Below are 21,296 nucleotides of genomic sequence, written 5' to 3' on the forward strand. Positions count from 1 at the left end.
TGTTTCACTGCCATGCCTTACTCTTTTGTAACTCGGTCAGCAGTACATAATTAGACCATTGACTTTGTTGGTGGACCGAGAGTAACGCAAACAGCATGCAGTGTTAGTAGGTATTAGGAACTTTCAATAAGGCAGCCAATAAAAAGGGGCAGAACAGTGCTCGTTAATGTTTTGCTGGGTACGGAACTCGGACCTGCAAAATACCGAAATGAGCGCACAGTTAAAAGTTCTCTGTAGTACTGTGTAAGTTAGAAGTGAACTAACAGTCTTTCTGAATTGTTCAAACATCGTTCTTCTCTGTACTGCATGTGTTGTTACTCGTTGTGGTTCAGATGGTTCAAATGGCTCTGAGCACTATGGGACTTAACATCTGAGGTCATCAGTCCCCTAGAACGTAGAACTAATTAAACCTAACTAACCTAAGGACATCACACACATCAATTCCCGAGGCAGGATTCGAACCTGCGACCGTAGCAGTCGCGCTACTCGTTGTGTATGACCGACTGCAGTCTCCAGGCCCTGTCAGATTTTACACCTAATCCAACCAGCCTTTAGAGAAAGATTCTGCAGTAAGTGAGATACTGAAAGTTGACCACTTAAAAACCTTTGTATCAGCTCAGTGATGACAAAACTGACACATTTCGAGAACAGAGATACACAATTAGTTTATCTACATCACGGCAAGTCTGTTGCACTTGAAGGGAATATCTGTTAGCTGCCATCGCTTCGACAGTGCACAGCACCTTTGTCGTTTCTGACTGTATCTACAGACTATCGCCTGGAGCAACGAAGCGTATCGTGTGACACAATGTAAAGTTGCTCTCAGCGCCTGTAGTACTTCAGTCCCCTGTGATTGAAGCCCTGAAGAACTGAATACTGTACTTTTTTTGCTTGCGAAAGAATGAGAAGGTCTGTGTTGTCCTTGACAACAAATACTAGTATCACTTTTACGTACTTAACTGTTGACACAAACACACCAGGGAACTGAATGCGTTACGGTAACAGTAATAAGAAGAAGAAAGGGGAACAAGAAGAAGATGACGATGAAACTGCTGGTAGTGATGCAGCCCTATCGTATAAAAGAACAAATGCTAATTAATATGATAAAAAAACTGTAATATTTAGGATGTACCGACATAAAAAGACATTCTCATGTGTTGCTTGACGTGAATATGTCTGTATTGTGTCGGAAGGTTGTACAGTTTCTATCAGGATATTACTTTTGGAGAAAGAGCAAATGAAAAAATCTTCCGATAAACTGTATTTTATGTTGTGTAGCCATCTATGGAAGTGGAACGTGGACGATAAACAGTTTAGAGGAGGAGAGGACAGAGGCTGGTGCTTTAGAAGGATGCTGAGGATTAGGTAGGCCGATTGTGTAACTAATTAGGCGACATATATATGAAGATGGCATCTGTTCCTTCGGACAGGTTCGAAAAACAGATACCATCTTTATATATATATATATATATATATATATATATATATATATATATATATATATATACACTCCCGGAAATTGAAATAAGAACACCGTGAATTCATTGTCCCAGGAAGGGGAAACTTTATTGACACATTCCTGGGGTCAGATACATCACATGATCACACTGACAGAACCACAGGCACATAGACACAGGCAACAGAGCATGCACAATGTCGGCACTAGTACAGTGTATATTCACCTTTCGCAGGAATGCAGGCTGCTATTCTCCATTGGAGACGATCGTAGAGATGCTGGATGTAGTCCTGTGGAACGGCTTGCCATGCCATTTCCACCTGGCGCCTCAGTTGGACCAGCGTTCGTGCTGGACGTGCAGACCGCGTGAGACGACGCTTCATCCAGTCCCAAACATGCTCAATGGGGGACAGATCAGGAGATCTTGCTGGCCAAGGTAGTTGACTTACACCTTCTAGAGCACGTTGGGTGGCACGGGATACATGCGGACGTGCATTGTCCTGTTGGAACAGCAAGTTCCCTTGCCGGTCTAGGAATGGTAGAACGATGGGTTCGATGACGGGTTGGATGTACCGTGCACTATTCAGTGACCCCTTGACGATCACCAGTGGTGTACGGCCAGTGTAGGAGATCGCTCCCCACACCATGATGCCGGGTGTTGGCCCTGTGTGCCTCGGTCGTATGCAGTCCTGATTGTGGCGCTCACCTGCACGGCGCCAAACACGCATACGACCATCATTGGCACCAAGGCAGAAGCGACTCTCATCGCTGAAGACGACACGTCTCCATTCGTCCCTCCATTCACGCCTGTCGCGACACCACTGGAGGCGGGCTGCACGATGTTGGGGCGTGAGCGGAAGACGGCCTAACGGTGTGCGGGACCGTAGCCCAGCTTCATGGAGACGGTTGCGAATGGTCCTCGCCGATACCCCAGGAGCAACAGTGTCCCTAATTTGCTGGGAAGTGGCGGTGCGGTCCCCTACGGCACTGCGTAGGATCCTACGGTCTTGGCGTGCATCCGTGCGTCGCTGCGGTCCGGTCCCAGGTCGACGGGCACGTGCACCTTCCGCCGACCACTGGCGACAACATCGATGTACTGTGGAGACCTCACGCCCCACGTGTTGAGCAATTCGGCGGTACGTCCACCCGGCCTCCCGCATGCCCACTATACGCCCTCGCTCAAAGTCCGTCAACTGCACATACGGTTCACGTCCACGCTGTCGCGGCATGCTACCAGTGTTAAAGACTGCGATGGAGCTCCGTATGCCACGGCAAACTGGCTGACACTGACGGCGGCGGTGCACAAATGCTGCGCAGCTAGCGCCATTCGACGGCCAACACCGCGGTTCCTGGTGTGTCCGCTGTGCCGTGCGTGTGATCATTGCTTGTACAGCCCTCTCGCAGTGTCCGGAGCAAGTATGGTGGGTCTGACACACCGGTGTCAATGTGTTCTTTTTTCCATTTCCAGGAGTGTATATATATATATATGAGGCTCACCGGCCATTTGACCATCTTCTTCTGTGCGGATGCACGAACAGTGCCCAAACTCTTACGGGAATGGGCAGTAAAGCCGCGAGTAATGAGTATAATAGGCAGGAGCAGTATGAATACAGTGCGGGGCAATCATTTGCGAATGTGGGTCTCACAGGAGGCGTGACAGAGGTAAGCCCCTGCAGTCGCACTATCCTCTGTGTCCTCTGTAGCTCCTATGGATAGAGCGTCTGGCATGTAAACAGGAGATCCTGGGTTCGAGTGCCGGTCGGGGCACACTGTCCCCGTTGATTTATATCAACGCCTGTATGCGGCTAGAGGTATTCATTTCAGTGTAATGAGGTGGTGCTGAATAGAACCGGAGGGACAAGAAATTTGTGGCGCAGAGTGTCTAAAAGAAGGTATCATTTGATAGGACATATACTGAGACACCAGGACATCACTAATATAGTAAGGAAAGGGATTTGGGGAAAAGGGGTTAAAAATCGTACACGAAGGCCAACAGATTGAGTACAAGTACAGTGAGCAAATTCGTAAAGGTGTACGCTGCTCGGAGATGAAAAGGCTCGCACAGAATAGACTGGCGTGGTTGGACTGAACACCCCAGCAACAACAAAAACGAGATCACCAATAAATAGCAGTAATAAATTCCTGTTGTTTTTGTTGTGACGACACCATCTGAAATTTGAGCGTCATCTTACGACGTTTTTATAAACTATCCATTTCGTTCAAATGATCTTCCAAGTCATTTGCCAAACCGGAGGAATTACAGATCTACCGGAAAAAATTAAGGTTTTCTTTTCTTCTCGCCAAACCCTGTTTTTTTCCCACATCGCTCCTTACTTTTCTTTATCATAGAGAATGATGCAGCTAAACTGTTCAGCTCAGGTATTTCCTCAACCGTTTAAGTCATCGCTATGAGACGTACAGTCATCTTCTGTAGCTGTATTCTGTATTAACTGGACCTGTGGTGGTCTCTGCTGCTTGTACGAGAGACAAATTCAACGGCATTCCACTATACAAAACCTGCTTAGTAGTTTCGGACAAATCACGAGATTTAGAACTTACGACTTAAATGTTTTGAAAATGAAACCGACTGCTGTTGTATGCGGAATTTGGTCTCAGGCTAATGGACCGCTCCGCTCTGTTTACGGAAACGGAACGATGGATACGCAACACACATGGCCACATGTGGCTCGAATGACGATGACAAACCAACTGGATGGAAAACTACGTGGCGTCTATGGGTGATTCAGCACTTAACTACACTAGCTACATTGCTCTTGATTCTGCGGGAGCCGTGAAGAGGAAAAGTTAACGTCACAGAAAAAAAGAAGAAAGAAAAACAAGACAGTTAAACAGCACCTATATGTCACGAGTTTAATGTCAAGTAACAAAATTGCATTTCAAAATTATAAGGAGCAGTCGAATGAAAACTAGACAGATGGTAAAAACGTAGGTAAACTCTTTATTATTTCAAAAGTGATGGCTCTACTGTTAATACATTTATGCCATGTGAGAAAATATGCTTGATGCCTTCACGGGAAAATGTTTACGCTTGCTTACAGAGCAAAGATTATATCCAACTTAATTTTAATTGTGAACATAAGTAAATGTATTAGTTAACAAAATAAAATTTTACAGTGTGAACTCTATATCACGAAATTCATTATTTCTATTTTTAAGTTTATTCATTCTTTTATATTTCAGTTTCATTTGCACTTTTCTAATTATTTCAAGTTCCCAAGGATCAGTTCATTTGTAATATCTATTTGGTACAATAACTTTAAAATCATTATTAAGTTCCATACAAATTTTTCCTCCATATCTAGTATTTTCCATAATAATCATTTTAAAGTTATTTTACCAAATAGATATTACAAATGAATTGATCCTTGGGAACTTGAAATAATTAGAAAAGGGCAAATGAAACTGAAATATAAAAGAATGAAGAAACTTAAAAATAGAAATAATGAATTTCGTGATATAGAGTTCACAACGTAAAATTTACTTTTGTTAACTAATACATTTACTTATGTCCACAATTAAAATTTTAAAAATAATTTACCTTTTTTAACTAATTCATTTTATTTATTTTATTACTTTCACCTATGGGAAATGTATATAAAATAAATGATTTTTTATTATAGCTATTATTATATTATTTTATTATATGATATTATTAGGTAAAAGGGAAAGTAGGATGTTTTTTATGTTCTGGATCATTAGATCAATCTTATGGAAAATAAAAAATGTGAGTGTTAATGAGTAATTCTTTATTTTTTATAAGATTGGTCTATGGGTCCAGAACACACAAAAATATCCTACTCTTGCTGTATGTGCTCAATTTCTCTTCTTGGTGTCGTTCAATTTTACATATATTAACCCAAGAACTCGCAGCTATGCGGTGTGCCATTTCCAGTCTTCATCTGAGGCAGATTTGCTGGCAAAGCTTCTCCTGCTCCACAAGGGTGTTGCCTCAGTCGCTGCCGCCTACAGACTGTGTGACACTTCCCGCGCTTGCTCTAGGTAGTGCGCCAGTTCCCCCCTTGCCACCTTATCCACTCTCCAGAACCACTTCGTTTCAAACAAAAGCACATTGGCTTTTATAGAACACCTATTTCTTACATTGTTCCTAAGCGTGACCATTTCTTTCAATGCAGTATATTTTACATTTTCTTTAAGAACACATTGTACATTCTTCCTTGTAAGCTGTCCTTTTTATTCTGACATAATTTTGGCAGTCCTTTTTCGTCAAAAACCATGGGTTTGTTATGCCACTTAGGCTGCATTATTTCACTTAACAGTCCTCTAAGTGACACATTTGTTTCAATTTTCCATCATTGCACATTTTTACAAAAGTATCTCAGAACCTGAAACTTGAAGATATTTATATGGTTGCAATTAAACTTAGACATAATAAAGACAATTGATAATAATGATAGTTACAATTTTTTCACATTTATGGCTATATATTTCTTTACGTCAGCAGTGTTCCAGTTCCTAGTGGTTTTGTGGACTTACGATGAACCAGAAAGTGCGCTGTAGAGTGTGGTATTCGTTGAATTTCAAAAGGATCATAGTAAACGTATTTAAATTTTGAAATCTCGCGATTTACCTCACTTGATTTTTTGTGAGCTTTAGCAAGTACCGGTTCACCAATATTAAATTTTGAAAATTTTACCTTTTCATCGTTCCTTCTGGCACTTGCTTCTGCTTTTCGTCTACTTAATTCCGTGACCATTTCCTTTTTCTTTATCAAATCCATTTCCTTACTTGGGATTCAAACTGGCGGATTGTTCAGCTTTGTATATCCACTGCTTTAGTGGAAGCAGAAGCGCCAAACTGAACACTAGTTCGCGTTGTGTGTCACAGTTTTCGCTGTATTTGGTGGAGTAATTTGATTGAGTTCTTCCCTTGTAAGTACATAGTCAACAGTGAAAACTAACGAATTCGGGAGCGTTGCGCTTTTTACTGTAATTGCATAGAGATTTGATTCGGAACAGTCAGCAAACAGTAGACAGCGGAGCCAACATTGCGTGCGGCAGCTTTACGGTTTGTGCTGTGAACTACTCAGTGCAGAATGTACCAGTAAGTGTGAAAGTTAATTTTTACATTGCTAGGTTGTGCTGCCACGGGCTGTTTTTCCTACATCCGAAACACAAAGGCAACTCGCATAATGTGTCACAATTTCTCGCGTAATGAAATATTATAAAAGCTATGGCTCTTCAAATGCTGTATGAAGCATAGTGTAAATACACGAATTAATCTCTCTCCATTTCGCAGAAGCAGCTTACATGAGGGATATACTATCTGAAACGATCAGTTTGCCACGAAAAAGGGGGCTCGAGACTGACGCACTTCCGTCGTGCAATTTTCCGTGCAGTAGTGCGATTGTCAATGTGTCACCTGCAACAGAAGACAGAAGCAAACGGTATGAGAAACGAGAACTACGTGAAAGATCTGTCGAGACTCTGGAAAAGCTGCTACCAAATAAGAAACATTTCAATAACTGCATATTTACTGGTGGCTGTCTTTCTTCTGGCATAGACAAAGTTGCTTTGATGTATGCTATAGCGGCGTCAAATAGAAGGAGCGCAGCTCTTGCAAACAAGTGTGTCCAACTCCGAGCGCGTAATAAACTTGATATACGGAGTCAGCTGTCAAGAACACGAGTACTGCTCGAGGAAGAAATTAATAACGGAGTTCTTGTGTGTAATGTAGTTACTCGTGTGTTGGGAAAAATATTTTCAACCAATCAAAGTGAAAGTTTATTAAATGAGTGAAAAAGGGTTCGATGGAGTAATGAGGACGTTTGTAAATCAATTACTCTGCTTGCTATATTGCGGAAATGTTATAATTTTCTGATAAAAAAAATCGGGTATCCTCTACCGGCAGTGCTAACGTTGAGGGTCTCTATAAACCGCTCTTTTAGTTGCAGTCCCGGCATTTTGAAAGATGTTTTGATTATAAGGAAAATGCAGGCTAAAGCATTCACGGATAGGGAACGTGTTTGCCTTTTGTACTTTGACGAAATAAACACTGGCAGCAGGATTTGCTAAGATCAAGAAGAGGACAGGCTGTTAGGACCCCACAGTGATGTTTCAGTTGTTACAGTGTGTGGGCTGTTTGCAAGTTTATTATTATTCTGATATTCGCTTGACAGCTGTCCTCTCGAATGAAATTTTTATCGCCTTAACCAGTAATTCGTATAATGTTGCAGCTTGTGTAGCAGACTTGGTAAAAAAAAAAATTTTTAAAATCACTTTGGAACGAGCTTGGCGTAACGTACTTAAACAGTTGTTTCCCTCTTCCCAGCGACACACGGCAACTTGTGAGGGTGTTCAGTGATGTCCCACATTTGCTGAAGCTCTTACGGAATCGTTTACTGGATGAAGGTGTTATTGTAGAAAATAAGGCAGTGACGAAATCCGTGTTCGAGAGACCTTTGGCTTTACACAATGGCGAGATAATAATCTGAACAAAAGTTAATTTACCAACACATCACTGTTGACAGCACAGGCAGACACAGTTGCGTTTACCAGCCGAAACTTACACAACTTCTTAGGCCGTTCTGTATTTAATGCCCGAAGGGTACGCTAGTGACTCCATACAGCTGGTGATGATACTTTAGATATCCTCACTTCAAGGACTTTCGAAAGTAAGGTATCTCTGGCACATAGAATCGGATTTTATTTTGAAGCACAAGAAACCTTTCTGAGAGAGAGTCTCCATTCCTTCGAAGCTAATTATGTAAGTGTAGACCAGATATGGCTAAGATTCAAAGATACAGTATCGACAGCAATAGATAGATTCAAACCGCATAAAGTAATAAGAGACGGGACTGATCCACCATGGTACACAAAACACGTCAGGACACTGTTGCAGAAGCAACGAAAAAAGCATGCCAAATTCAAGAACGCAAAATCCCCAGGACTGGCTAAGTTTCACGGAAGCTCAAAATTTAGTGCGGACGTCAATGCGAGATGTTTTTAATAGTTTCCACAATGAAATATTATCTGAAAATATAGTAGAAAATGTTACCGATGATGGTGCCACTAAAGAGGAGTTACTGAATACAGTTTTCCGTAATTCCTTCACGAAAGAAGACGAAGTAAATATTCCAGAATTCGAAACCAGAACACATGTTAGCATGAGTGACAAAAGTAGATATCTTAGATATTGCGAAACAACTTAAATCACTTAAGAAAGGCAAGTCTTCCGGTCCAGATGGTATAGCAATCAGGTTCCTTTCAGAGTATGCAGACGCAATAGCGCCTTTCTTAGCTATCATACACAACCGCTGACTTGAAAGGTCCGTTCCTAAAGACTGGAAAGTAGCACAGGTCACACCAATATTCAAGAAAGGAAATAGGAGTAACCCATTGAATTACAGACCCATATCACTGACCTCAATTTTCAATAGGATTTTGGAGCATATATTGTACTCGAACATTATAAATCGCCTTGAAGAAAATTACTTATTGATACATAACCAACACGGATTCAGAAAATATTGTTCTTGTGCAACATAGGGATCTCAGATCGATTCCATATTCCTAGATTTCCAGAAGGCTTTTAGGCCCTCTGCTGTTTGTGATTCATATAAATGATCTAGGTGATAATCTGAGCAGCCCCCTTAGATTGTTTGCAAATGACGCTGTAATTTAACATCTAGTAAAATCATCAGACGATCAATTCCAATCACAAAATGATCTAGAGAGAATTTCTGTATGGTGCAAAAAGTGGCAATTATCACTAAACAAAGAAAAGTGCGAGGTCATCCACATGAGTACTAAAAGAAATCCGATAAATTTTGGGTATATGATAAATCGCACAAATCTAAGGACTGTCAATTCAACTAAATACCTAAGAATTACAATTACGAGAAACTTAAATTGAAAATACCACATAAATAATATTGTGGGGAAGGCGAAACAAAGACTGTGCTTCAGAACGCTTAGAAGATGCGAAAAACCTACATTACACGTGTCCGTCCTCTGCTGGCATATTGCTGCGCAGTATGGGATCCTTACCAGGTAGGATTGACGGAGGACATCGAAAAAGTGCAAAGAAGGTCAGCTAGTTTCGTGTTGTGACGCAATAGGGGTGAAAGTGTCACTGATATGATACACGAGTTGGGGTGGCAGTCACTGAAACAAAGGCGGTTTTCTCTGCGGCGAGATCTATTTGCGAAATTTCAATCACCAACTTTCTCTTCGGAATGCGTAAATATTTTGTTGACACCCAACTACTTAGGGAGAAATGATCGTCGTAATAAAATAAGAGAAATCAGAGCTCGAACGGAAAGATTTAAATGTTCCTTCTCCCCACCCGCCATTCGAGAGTGGAATGGTAGAGAAGTAGTATGAAAATGGTTAGACGATCCCTCTACCAGGCACAAGTGTGAATTGCAGAGTAACCATGTAGATGTATATGTAGATGTAGATGTAGAACAATCTCTGCGCAAGTTCTACAAATGCTGTAAGAGCATGCGCGTTGGATCATCAAGACATTTGTTACCTTTTCAGAAAGGATTCATGAAATGTATTCCGTCACTTATAGGTCTGTTCAGTTACCTAGGAAAATACATGTCAAGTATATGCCTACTGCCTGGCTGAATCACAACCGTCTTGGTAACTTCATTTTCCTGTAAGGGGCCGCGGACATATTTATGACCATCCAGCTCCAGTAAATGTAAAAAATGAAATAAGTCTAATATTGTTGCGGTATAGAGGTAGCGTCTTTGACTTATAATAAAAACGCCCTGTGCCCCGGGTTGGAAACACGGCACCATTTAAATTTTGATTAATAATCAAGATGGGCGGCCGAAGACTTCTGGCATAAAAAGTCACCCTCACTCTGCCAGTGATCTTGTCAAAGAAGGCGGAGGGGCAGACAGAGGTTCTGGGCACTCTCTTGTCCTAGGGGTGGCAAACTGTCCCTAAAGGCGGAGGAATCAGCAATGATCAACGGCGTGAGGATGCAGAAGGTAATGGAAACCACTGCATTAAAGACAAATAATGTGGCCTGTAACTGAAAAAGTGTCATGACGATCTCTCCATTGGCAAAAGATTCCGGAATAGTCCTCTATTTGGATCCCCATGAGAGTACTGCCAAGGCGGATGTGACCATGAGAAAAAGATTGAATAATCAACGGATGAGTAACGTTCTACGGGTCGAGGCGTAGAATGTCAGAAGCTTGAACGTGGTAGGAAAATGCAAAGTCTCAATCTAGATATAGTAGGGGTCAGTGGAGTGAAATGGAAATAAGGAAAAGGTTTCTGGTCAGACGAGTATAGGGTAACATCAAAAGCAGCAGAAAATAATATATTGGGAGTAAGATTCGTTATGAATAGGAAAGTAGGGCACAGAGCGTGTTACTGTGAATAGTTCAGTGAGAGGATTATTCTTATCAGAAACGACAGCAAACCAACACAGACAACGGTATTTCAGGTATACGTGGCGATGTCGGAAGCTGAAGGTGACGTGACAGAGAACGTTTATGATGATACTGAAAGTGTAATACAAAACGCAAAAGGCAGATGAAAATCAAATAGACGTGCGGGACTGTAAAGTAGTTCTAGATAAAGGAGCAGAAGAAAAGATTATCTGGAGAACATGGGCTTGGGACAAGGAATGAGAGAGGAGAATGATTGAGTTCTATGGTAAATTTCAGGTAGTAATAGCGAATACTCTGTTGAAGATTCACAAAAGGGGGAGATATATTTGGAAAAGGCCCGGAGATACGGGAAGATTTCAGTTAGATTACGTCATGGTCAGACAGAGATTCCGAAATCAGATTCTGAATTATAAGGCGTACCCAGGAGCAGATATAGACACAGATAAAAATGTAGTAGTGATGAAGAGTAGGCTTAAATTTAAGATATTACTCAGGAAGAATCAGTACGCGAGGAGTGGGATACGGAAGTACTAAGGAAAGAGAGATAAACTTGAAGCTCACTAAGGCTGTAAACATAGCATTAAGAAAAGTCCGGTAGGCAGTCCATTTGAAAAGGAATGGACTTCTCTAAAAGGGCAATCACAGAAGTTGGAAAGAAAAAAACAGATACAAAGAAACAAACTGCAAAGAAACCGTCGGTAATAGAAGAAATACTTCAGCTGATCGATGAAAGAAGGAAGTACAAAAATGTTCAGGGAAATTCAGGGAGCCGGCCAGGGTGGACGAGTGGTTCTAGGCGCTACAGTCTGGAACCGTGTGACCGCTATGGTCGCAGGTTCGAATCCTGCCTCGTGCATGGATGTGTGTGATGTCCTTAGGTTAGTTAGGTTTAAGTAGTTCTAGGGGACTGATGACCTCAGAAGTTAAGTCCCATAGTGCTCAGAGCCATTTGAACCATTTTTTTGAAATTCAGGGACACAGTAATACAAGTGATTGTGAAATGAAATAAAAAGGAAATGAAGGTAAGCAAAGATAAAATGGCTGCGTTAAAAACGTGGAGACATTAACTTTCGGTGACATTAAAATCAAGAGTGGTACGGTCAAGAGAGCAACGGGAATTCCACTGTTAACTGCAGAGGAGAGAGCGGATAGGTGGAAAGAGTACACTGAAGGCCTCTATGAGGGGGAAGATTTTTCTGATGTGATAGAAGAAGAAGCAGAAGCAGATTTAGAAGAGGCCTTTGGAGGACTTAAGATCAAATAAGGCAGAAGGGTTAGATAACATCCCAACAGAATTTCTAACGTCACTACAAGAAGTGGCTGCAAAACGACTATTCACATTGGTCTGTAGATTGTATGAGTCTGGCAACATACATCATGACAGTCGAAAAATATCGTCCATCCAAGAGCTGATAAGTGCAAGAGTTATCGCACGATCAGCTTAACAGCTCACGCATCGAAGTTGCTGACAATAATGACGTACATGAGAATGGAAAAGAAAACTGTGATGTGTTGGATGAGGCCGAGTTATGCTTTAGAAAACGTAAATGCACCAAAGAGCCAATTCTGAGGTGGCGGTTGACAATGGAAGCAAGAATGAAGAAGATTCAAGACACGTTCATAGGATAAGCTTAGGAAGAGATAGGCAGTATACAGTGTGTACTGGGGACAAGAGGAAATAGTAAGAGTGCACGACCAAGATCGAAGTGCTCGGATTAAAAAGGGTGTAACACGGGGCTGTAGCCGGCCGCGGTGGTCTAGCGGTTCTAGGCGCTCAGTCCGGAACTGCGCGACTGCTACGGTCGCAGGTTCGAATCCTGCCTCGGGCATGGATGTGTGTGATGTCTTTAGGTTAGTTAGGTTTAAGTAGTTCTAAGTTCTCGGGGACTGATGACCACAGATGTTAAGTCCCATAGTGCTCAGAGCCATTTGAACCATTTTGAACGGGGATGTAGTCTTTCGCCACTACTGTTCAATCTGTACATCGAAGAAGTAATGATGGAAATAAAGGAAAGGTTCAGGAGTGGAATTAAAATTCAAGTTGAAAGGATATCAATGATACGATTCTCTGATGACATTGCGAAGACGAATTACATGGTCTGCTCAATGGAATGAACATTCTGATGATTACAGAATATGGATTGAGAGTAAATCGAAGAAACACGAAAGTAATGAGAAGTAGGAGAAATGAGAAATGTGGTGTCACCGCCAGACACCACACTTGCTAGGTGGTAGCTTTAAATCGGCCGCGGTCCATTAGTACATGTCGGACCCGCGTGTCGCCACTGTCAGTAATTGCAGACCTAGCGCCACCACATGGCAGGTCTAGAGAGACGGACTAGCACTCGCCCCAGTTGTACGACGACTTTGCTAGCGACAACACTGACGAAGCCTTTCTCTCTTTTGCCGAGAGACAGTTAGAATAGCCTTCAGGTAAGTCCATGACTACGACCTAGCAAGGCGCCATTGGCCTTACAGTGATTGTATTTAAAGAGTCTCATTTGTATCGTCAAGAGCGATGTACCACAATGATGGATTAAAAGTTAAGTATCACATCAGCTACGTACTTTTCTTTATAGCATTCATTAAGTATTCTGTTCCAGACCTCACGCCCGTCTGCGTTAGATTATAGCGTGCATTTAGGCCTCCTCTATCTACAAGGTGTTGGCACATTTGCCAACACATCAAGAAATGCAAGAAACTTAACATCAGGATTGAAGGTCACGTAACAGATGAAGTTAAGGTATTCTGCTACCTAGGCAGCAAAATAACCAATGATAGACGGAGCAAGGAGGATATCAAAAGCTGACTGGAACTTGCAAAAAGGGCATTTCTGGCCAAGAGAAGTCTACTAGTATTTCAATTGAGGAAGAAGTTTCTGAGAATGTACGTTTGGAGCACAGCACTGTACGGCAGTCAAACAAGGACTGTGGGAAAACCGAAACAGAAGAGAATCGAAGCATTTGAGATGTGGTGCTATAGACGAATGTTGAAAATTAGGTGGACTGATAAAGTTAGGAATGAGGAGGTTGTGCGCAGAGTCGGATAGGGAATTAATATGTGGAAAACACTGACAAGGAGAAGGGACTGGAAGATAGGACATTTGTTGAGGCATCGGGGAATGACTTCCATGGTAGTAGAGCGAGTTCTAGAGGGCAAAAGCTGTAGCGGAAGACAGAGATTGGAACACATTCCGCAAATAACGTGCTACCCTGAGATGGAGATGTTGGCACAGGAGAGGAATCCGTGCCGGGCCGATCAAACGAGTCAGCAGACTGGTGACCAAAAAAGTAATAAATAAATAAGTAAATATTGTTGTGCCAAAGTTTTCGGCATTTCTCTTACTAATTCTTCCTTTGTTGAACCTGATGACTAAGTACCATTTGTGACTGCAATAGAGTTCAGCAGCATTCTTCGCGACGTTTCTGAGGCACTGTCAACGGTTGAAGGGCAGAAAGAAATTGAGGGGATAGAACTGACTGCAGAAAATTATGAGAGTTTCTCAGCATCCATGGGTTCGGACTGTAGCACCGACGGATTTGAGTATCTTCCAGGATATATAACTCATCGGTGCAGGCAGTACGACAGAACATTAGCCACGCCTACTTAAGAGTTAATGTCAATCCCAATCCTGTCAGCTGGTTGCGCTTGATTTGTAGGAGAAGTTTAGTTGGACCTTGAGACAATAAGCCAGTTCGAGCTGCTTTTTGCTCAGCTTTACGGGAGGGACAGTTTGTCTATAGCAGTGGTTCCGTTCATTTCTTCAACATTACTCATGAGTGCAAGTAGGCATTAGATAGTAGCCTTCCCCTCGCTCCCCTCCTGCCATTTGTTGCCGCCCCTTTCCCTACTTACACCAACTTTATTACCTAACTAAACTGTAGAATTATAGACTTTTCTTGGAAAACTTTTATTTTTAAAATGATGCTAGATGAATGATATTTAGTATATGTGTGTGTCTTTATGTGCGTTTGGGTTTGCGTTTGTTAGAATGAATGAGGAAGGTATTCATGGTGCTACCTACAACTCCTCCTCAGATAAGAAAGCTAACTATTCACAGTGAGCGTAGACACTTGTTACAAAACATACTTCCCCTGTGTTACTCCCCTCCATTGTGGCACTTGCTTGACCTGGATAAAATCAAACAACTTCAGATCTGTGCGCTATACTGACTGTTTGCAAATTACCTTATTACCTGATTGATGCAGTCCCAACTTCTGAAACGGCAGAAATTGGGCGACTTACGGCTGTTAATGCTTTCTGTCTAATCACTCTAATATTAATAATAATAAATATTAATACTGTATACAGCACAATAGTAGCCCTTATGTAGTTACTCCTGTGTCATGTTGTCAATTAATTCATTTATCTGTTTCGAAGCGAGTAATGAAGCTATTTCTGGACTATTGCAGGCCTCATTTTTAACATCAGCGATGTATGAAACAAAGCAGAATTTGGTAGGGTATGTGAGGAATCTTTAACCTTCACCATATTAATACTAATAACTGAGAAAAAGTAATTACTGATAACTTATCAACATTAGAGTCTTACAAAATTGTAATAATACTAATGATCTTTTGAAAATAATTTAGCTTCATGACTGAAACAGAATGGAATCGCTTAGCTTTTACCCCTTAGAAAATTTCATTTTAGCCCACAAGGGGCAATTACCTCCAGATTGGAAACCACTGTTATAAAGCAAGGGTCATCATTAGTAAGTTGCGTGCAACACTTGTTGTTCGATTCGTCAATATAAAAAAAGAGATAATTAGAATGTACCCTAGAATTCGCACACTGGCTTTCATTAGGACACAGATCGAGAATGTCTGAGACAGCCCATCGGGGAAAAGGCAGAAAACGGCATATCTCATCACAATAGTCACTTCAATACGTAGTCTGTTTTGTAAATAAAAGTTACGTATCTAGGTTCAAAAAATGGTTCAAATGGCTCTGAGCACTATGGGACTTAACTTCGGAGGTCATCAGTTCCCTAGAACTTAGAACTACTTAAACCTAACTAACCTAAGGACACCACACACACCCATGCCCGAGGGAGGATTCGAACCAGCGACCGTAGCGGTCGCGCGGTTCCAGACTGAAGCGCCTAGAACCGCTCGGCCACTCCGGCCGGCTGCGTATCTAGGGCTTGCATTGTTGACTGAACCAAGTAGTCGCGTGGAATACTGTGTTTGTAAGCATCTCCCGAATTTTGTCACGGCGATACAAGACTAATGTTACGAATGGTTTGCATATTGACAATACTGATTGGCAGCTTCACTACAGAGGTGAAATGGTAATTAAACATATTTCTTTATTTATATAATCGTAACTGGCAGCGGTTATGATCTTATGTAAATTTATCTCAGTGCGATTAAGTTAATAGTTTCTGACTTATTTGAGTCAACGTTTCGCATTTCAAGTGTATGTCATTGTGGTTGTAATCTGACATTTTACCAATGTGTAAGACATAAGCTATGGTAAGAGATAACTCATCAGTTTTAAGTGTAACATTTTATCATCAGGAAAGCAGTTTATAAAAAAAATGTATGAAATCTTATGGGACTTAACAGTTCAGGTCATCAGTCCCTAAGCTTACACACTATCCTAAGGGCAGACACACACACCCATGCCCGAGGGAGGACTCGAACCTCCGCCGGGACCAGCCGAGCAGTTTATACTTCTAAATTCTGGTATTCTGGCACAAATAGAATTTTTCGCTAAGAACTTGACGTAAACGCGCATGCCGTGTCGTCTGCTTATGAGCGGCTGTTTCCACGCTGACGGCACAACGTCAGACAATGGCAGAGCAAGGCGTTTAGTGCACAAATAGTATTATTTACTGTCCTTGGATACAAGGGGGAAAATGGAAGTCACCCAAAACATGTGATGGATGAAATTCTATCAGTGTGTCACTTTGTAAGCATTCACTGTCTCTGCTGATATCTAGAGAGTTCGACGTAAATATTAGCTGTGTTTAACCAAAACACTACCCCTAGTAGGAGATGGGTGAGCAGTTTCCTAGCAAGAAGCGAGCGGTGAAAACCCATTCTGATGGTTCCACACGGATCTACGTATTTGATGTCGTAATTCCTCTAGGAAACCCAGAAGCACTTCAGTGAGAATTCGGCTCTATCTTGTACCAGAAGTAAGGACGATCCACGCAGTCTCTAATAACCCCGCCGAACGTTCACATCCACTGCCTCTGATATTCAGCATGACTCAGCCGGTGTAAATTATCAGTATCCCAGTAATGCTATGAGGGATGTCCAGAAAGTAATGCACTGCATTTTTTTCTTCAGCAGTTCTTTATTGAACATAATGATTATTATACACACGAAAGAATGGTGCTTTATCAACGCACCCTATTTTTCCACGTAATCTCCGTCCCGTTCTGTGGCCTCCCTCCAGGGCGACACAAGGTCCGTGTACGCCCTGTCGGTACCAGTACTTGTCGTGGTGGCGGAGCCAATGCTTCACTGTGCGAATCATATCTCCGTCGTCCTCAAAAAGTCTTCCACGATTGGCGTCCTTTAACGGTACCGACAAGTGGAAGTCCGAGGGGGTTAGGTCAGGTGTGTCTTGTGTGACAGATGTGGATGGTGTCCCAGACCGCTGCAATTCGTGGAGCTCCGTCGAACCGCCTTCTCATGACCTCACCGTCCGTGTCCAGCGACTAGCTGTACTTCTGTCGACAACAGATGCATTTCTGAATATCCCCCTCAGTTTCTTTCTCTGCAATGAGAAATTCAATGACGGCACGTTGCTTGTAACTTACATCACCTACGGACACCATTTTGAAACTGCCCTGCAACTACACCATCTGTCGGAAGTGACGGAAACTTGGCGCCCTCGCTCAGGAGCCTCCAAATAATCATACGTAACGTTTCACATTCGTAGCATTGTTTCAGGCTGAGGAAAAAAAAAGAATGCGGTACATTACTTTCTGGGCAACCCTCGTATTTTCTCACAGGCAGCTTCCCACGATTTGCAAAAGAGAATTTGTTAAGGAAAGAATCTACTGTCTTGTTGTCGTGCCGGCCGCGGTGGTCTAGCGGTTCTGGGCGCTCAGTCCGGAGCCGCGCGACTGTTACGGTCGCAGGTTCGAATCCTGCCTCGGGCATCGATGTGTGTGATGTCCTTAGGTTAGTTAGGTTTAAGTAGTTCTAAGTTCTAGGGGACTGATAGATGTTAAGTCCCATAGTGCTCAGAGCCATTTGAACCATTTTTTTCTTGTTGTCGAATTAGAACCGAGCGACAAAATTCCAAGCGTCCTCTGCCATCTCCCTGGTTAAGCTGCTGGCGAAATGACTTGATTGTGACACAGATGGAAGGTATCTGCACGCAAATTGCGAACAACGGTAGGCTGACTCATTCCAGAGACAATCGCAACCTGTAGTGGATTATGAGCAATGTCTGACACAACATCTCTTTCGTTCGCTGCACACGTTGCTTGCTCGGTGTAGTGTTCCAGTAGCTTCCCAAACACAAATTTTTGCACATTCGCTGAATTGTCATTCTTGCTGGACACCATCTATCGGTATACCTTTATGCGTGCAACTCAACTGCTCTAATAGTGTTCTGGCTGCACAAAGAAGTAGCACTTGCAGTTTCTCTTGCTTTGTGCAAAACATTTATTTTTTTCAGACTAACCAGCACTGATCGATCCAGACAGAATGAAAGCTACGTTTCCTCCGAGTGCCTTTTATACTGGTAACGTCATGGTGGAACACTCTGGTCTCTCCTCACCCGACTCAACGTGTTTCATTATTCGGGTACAAGATGACGAATTTCCGCATAACACAGAATACAGTTTCATGTTCAAAATACGTATATCCTAAGTTAAAAACACACTAATTAGTCGCATCCCGAATGATACGGGTAGGAGAAATTGCTATAACTCACTTATTTTAGACAGGAAGTCATTTAGGGAAGCTGTGAACATTAGAGTTCCATTTGTAAAAGTGCACATCATATCGTTATTTCGGTAACTAACAAAGCCATTAAAAGGCTGTATACATCGTTGAGTGATGACTTTATCACGATACAAGTGTGTGAAAACAGAATCACAATAACTCAAAAAATATTTGAGGTCAACAGGTTATCTGAATCACATCGTATGAATTGCGTACTGTTGTAACAATAATACGTCAGCATGCATTACATACAGTTTACTGAGGCCGCAGAACAACAATATTTAACTGAATCACCCTCTTTACAGGGTGTTACAAAAAAGTTGTCCGTAATTTTGGAGATGGTAATATGGGACAGAAGAAGACAACAAAGTCCACTGGATCAGGGTTCAGAAATGTGTAACCTTCAGAGCTGTGAGCTCTTGTGTACTGCAAGCTGTGTCACTACCGACGACCCACAGAAAGCAGGACACGTACTTGTGTTATTGTTCACATCACAGCATGCATAAACAATTGTTTCCGTTGTTATGTAAACCGTACTTACAATTTTGAGTTAGTGCAGCGCATACATTAGGGGTAATGGAACCACTTTGTGTTGTGATAATATTTGTGAAATGCATTTACACTGGAGTTTTGTCTTTGCACTTGCCAGCATAATGGAAGCTCATTATTCCAAACGAGAAACCGCAGAAGCCATCTGTTATGGGCTGCATGTAACAGGAGGCACATTACATGAGAGGCTCTGCTGTCCCGCAGTAACAAAATAACGTGTCCTCGTGTGTTTAGTCATCTGTTACGTAGGTCACTGACAGCAGCAAAGAGTAGGACATGTGTGTTGTTTCACTGCAGGGAAGAGGACAAGCGCCCACACCTCTTACGGTATGCGTTTAAAAGTTCATGTTAACTGTACATTTGCTTTTCTTATTTCGGTCCATAGTACCACGTCTCTAATTGCGGAATACTTCTTTTAACACCTCGCCTACTTTGAAAACCGTGGGTTATGATCTCGTTACAGTTAAAACTTTACGCCCACTAAGCAGTAGTGCGCCGGCCACTCGCAGAGGCGAGTCGACCCAGCAGCGCAGACACACACACACACACACACACACACACACACACACCACCGGCCAATCGCCTGTCGCGGGCTATCGCCGGAAGCGGCCGTAACTCTTTGCCTTTCGGGGACCGCACTCCGCTGCTCTCACGTCACGACCACTTGCCTTGCCCACCTTCCGGCTGCGCTCTGCTGCCTTCCCAAAACACAAGTCCCGGCAGCAGAACTAACGGCTAGACGGAGAGGTAACTAGTGCTGTGTTTTACGATAAGTCGTTCTCAGCAGCGCGTCGATCTAGCAGCACCTGAATGCATAAATAACAGACTGCTCAAGCACATGAAATGTCATCTTTTTAAGAAGGTACCTAAAATATACTTCACAAGCAACGCATACTAAGATTACGCAGATATCTCAGTGTGGGAATTACTAACGGAAGGGGAGAACTGCCCAAACCTGTCGCATTCAAAAACGAATGTTAACTTTTTTTCTTTCTTTTATACAGGGTGTTTCAAAAATGACCGGTATATTTGAAACGGCAATAAAAACTAAACGAGCAGCGATAGAAATACACCGTTTGTTGCAATATGCTTGGGATAACAGCACATTTTCAGGCGGACAAACTTTCGAAATTACAGTAGTTACAATTTTCAAAAACAGATGGCGCTGCAAGTGATGTGAAAGATATAGAAGACAACGCAGTCTGTGGGTGCGCCATTCTGTACGTCGTCTTTCTGCTGTAAGCGTGTGCTGTTCACAACGTGCAAGTGTGCTGTGGACAACATGGTTTATTCCTTAGAACAGAGGATTTTTCTGGTGTTGGAATTCCACCGTCTAGAACACAGTGTTGTTGCAACAAGACGAAGTTTTGAACGGAGGTTTAATGTAACCAAAGGACCGAAAAGCGATACAATAAAGGATCTGTTTGAAAAATTTCAACGGACTGGGAACGTGACGGATGAACATGCTGGAAAGGTAGGGCGACCGCGTACGGCAACCACAGAGGGCAACGCGCAGCTAGTGCAGCAGGTGATCCGACAGCGGCCTCGGGTTTCCGTTCGCCGTGTTGCAGCTGCGGTCCAAATGACGCCAACGTCCACGTATCGTCTCATGCGCCAGAGTTTACACCTATATCCGTACAAAATTCAAACGCGGCAACCCCTCAGCGCCGCTACCATTGCTGCACGAGAGACATTCGCTAACGATATAGTGCACGGGATTGATGACGGCGATATGCATGTGGGCAGCATTTGGTTTACTGACGAAGCTTATTTTTACCTGGACGGCTTCGTCAATAAACAGAACTGGCGCATATGGGGAACCGAAAAGCCCCATGTTGCAGTCCCATCGTCCCTGCATCCTCAAAAAGTACTGGTCTGGGCCGCCATTTCTTCCAAAGGAATCATTGGCCCATTTTTCAGATCCGAAACGATTACTGCATCACGCTATCTGGACATTCTTCGTGAATTTGTGGCGGTACAAACT

This window comes from Schistocerca cancellata, chromosome 3 (genome assembly GCF_023864275.1).
Source record: "Schistocerca cancellata isolate TAMUIC-IGC-003103 chromosome 3, iqSchCanc2.1, whole genome shotgun sequence".
In the NCBI taxonomy this organism is placed as follows: Eukaryota; Metazoa; Arthropoda; class Insecta; order Orthoptera; family Acrididae; genus Schistocerca; species Schistocerca cancellata.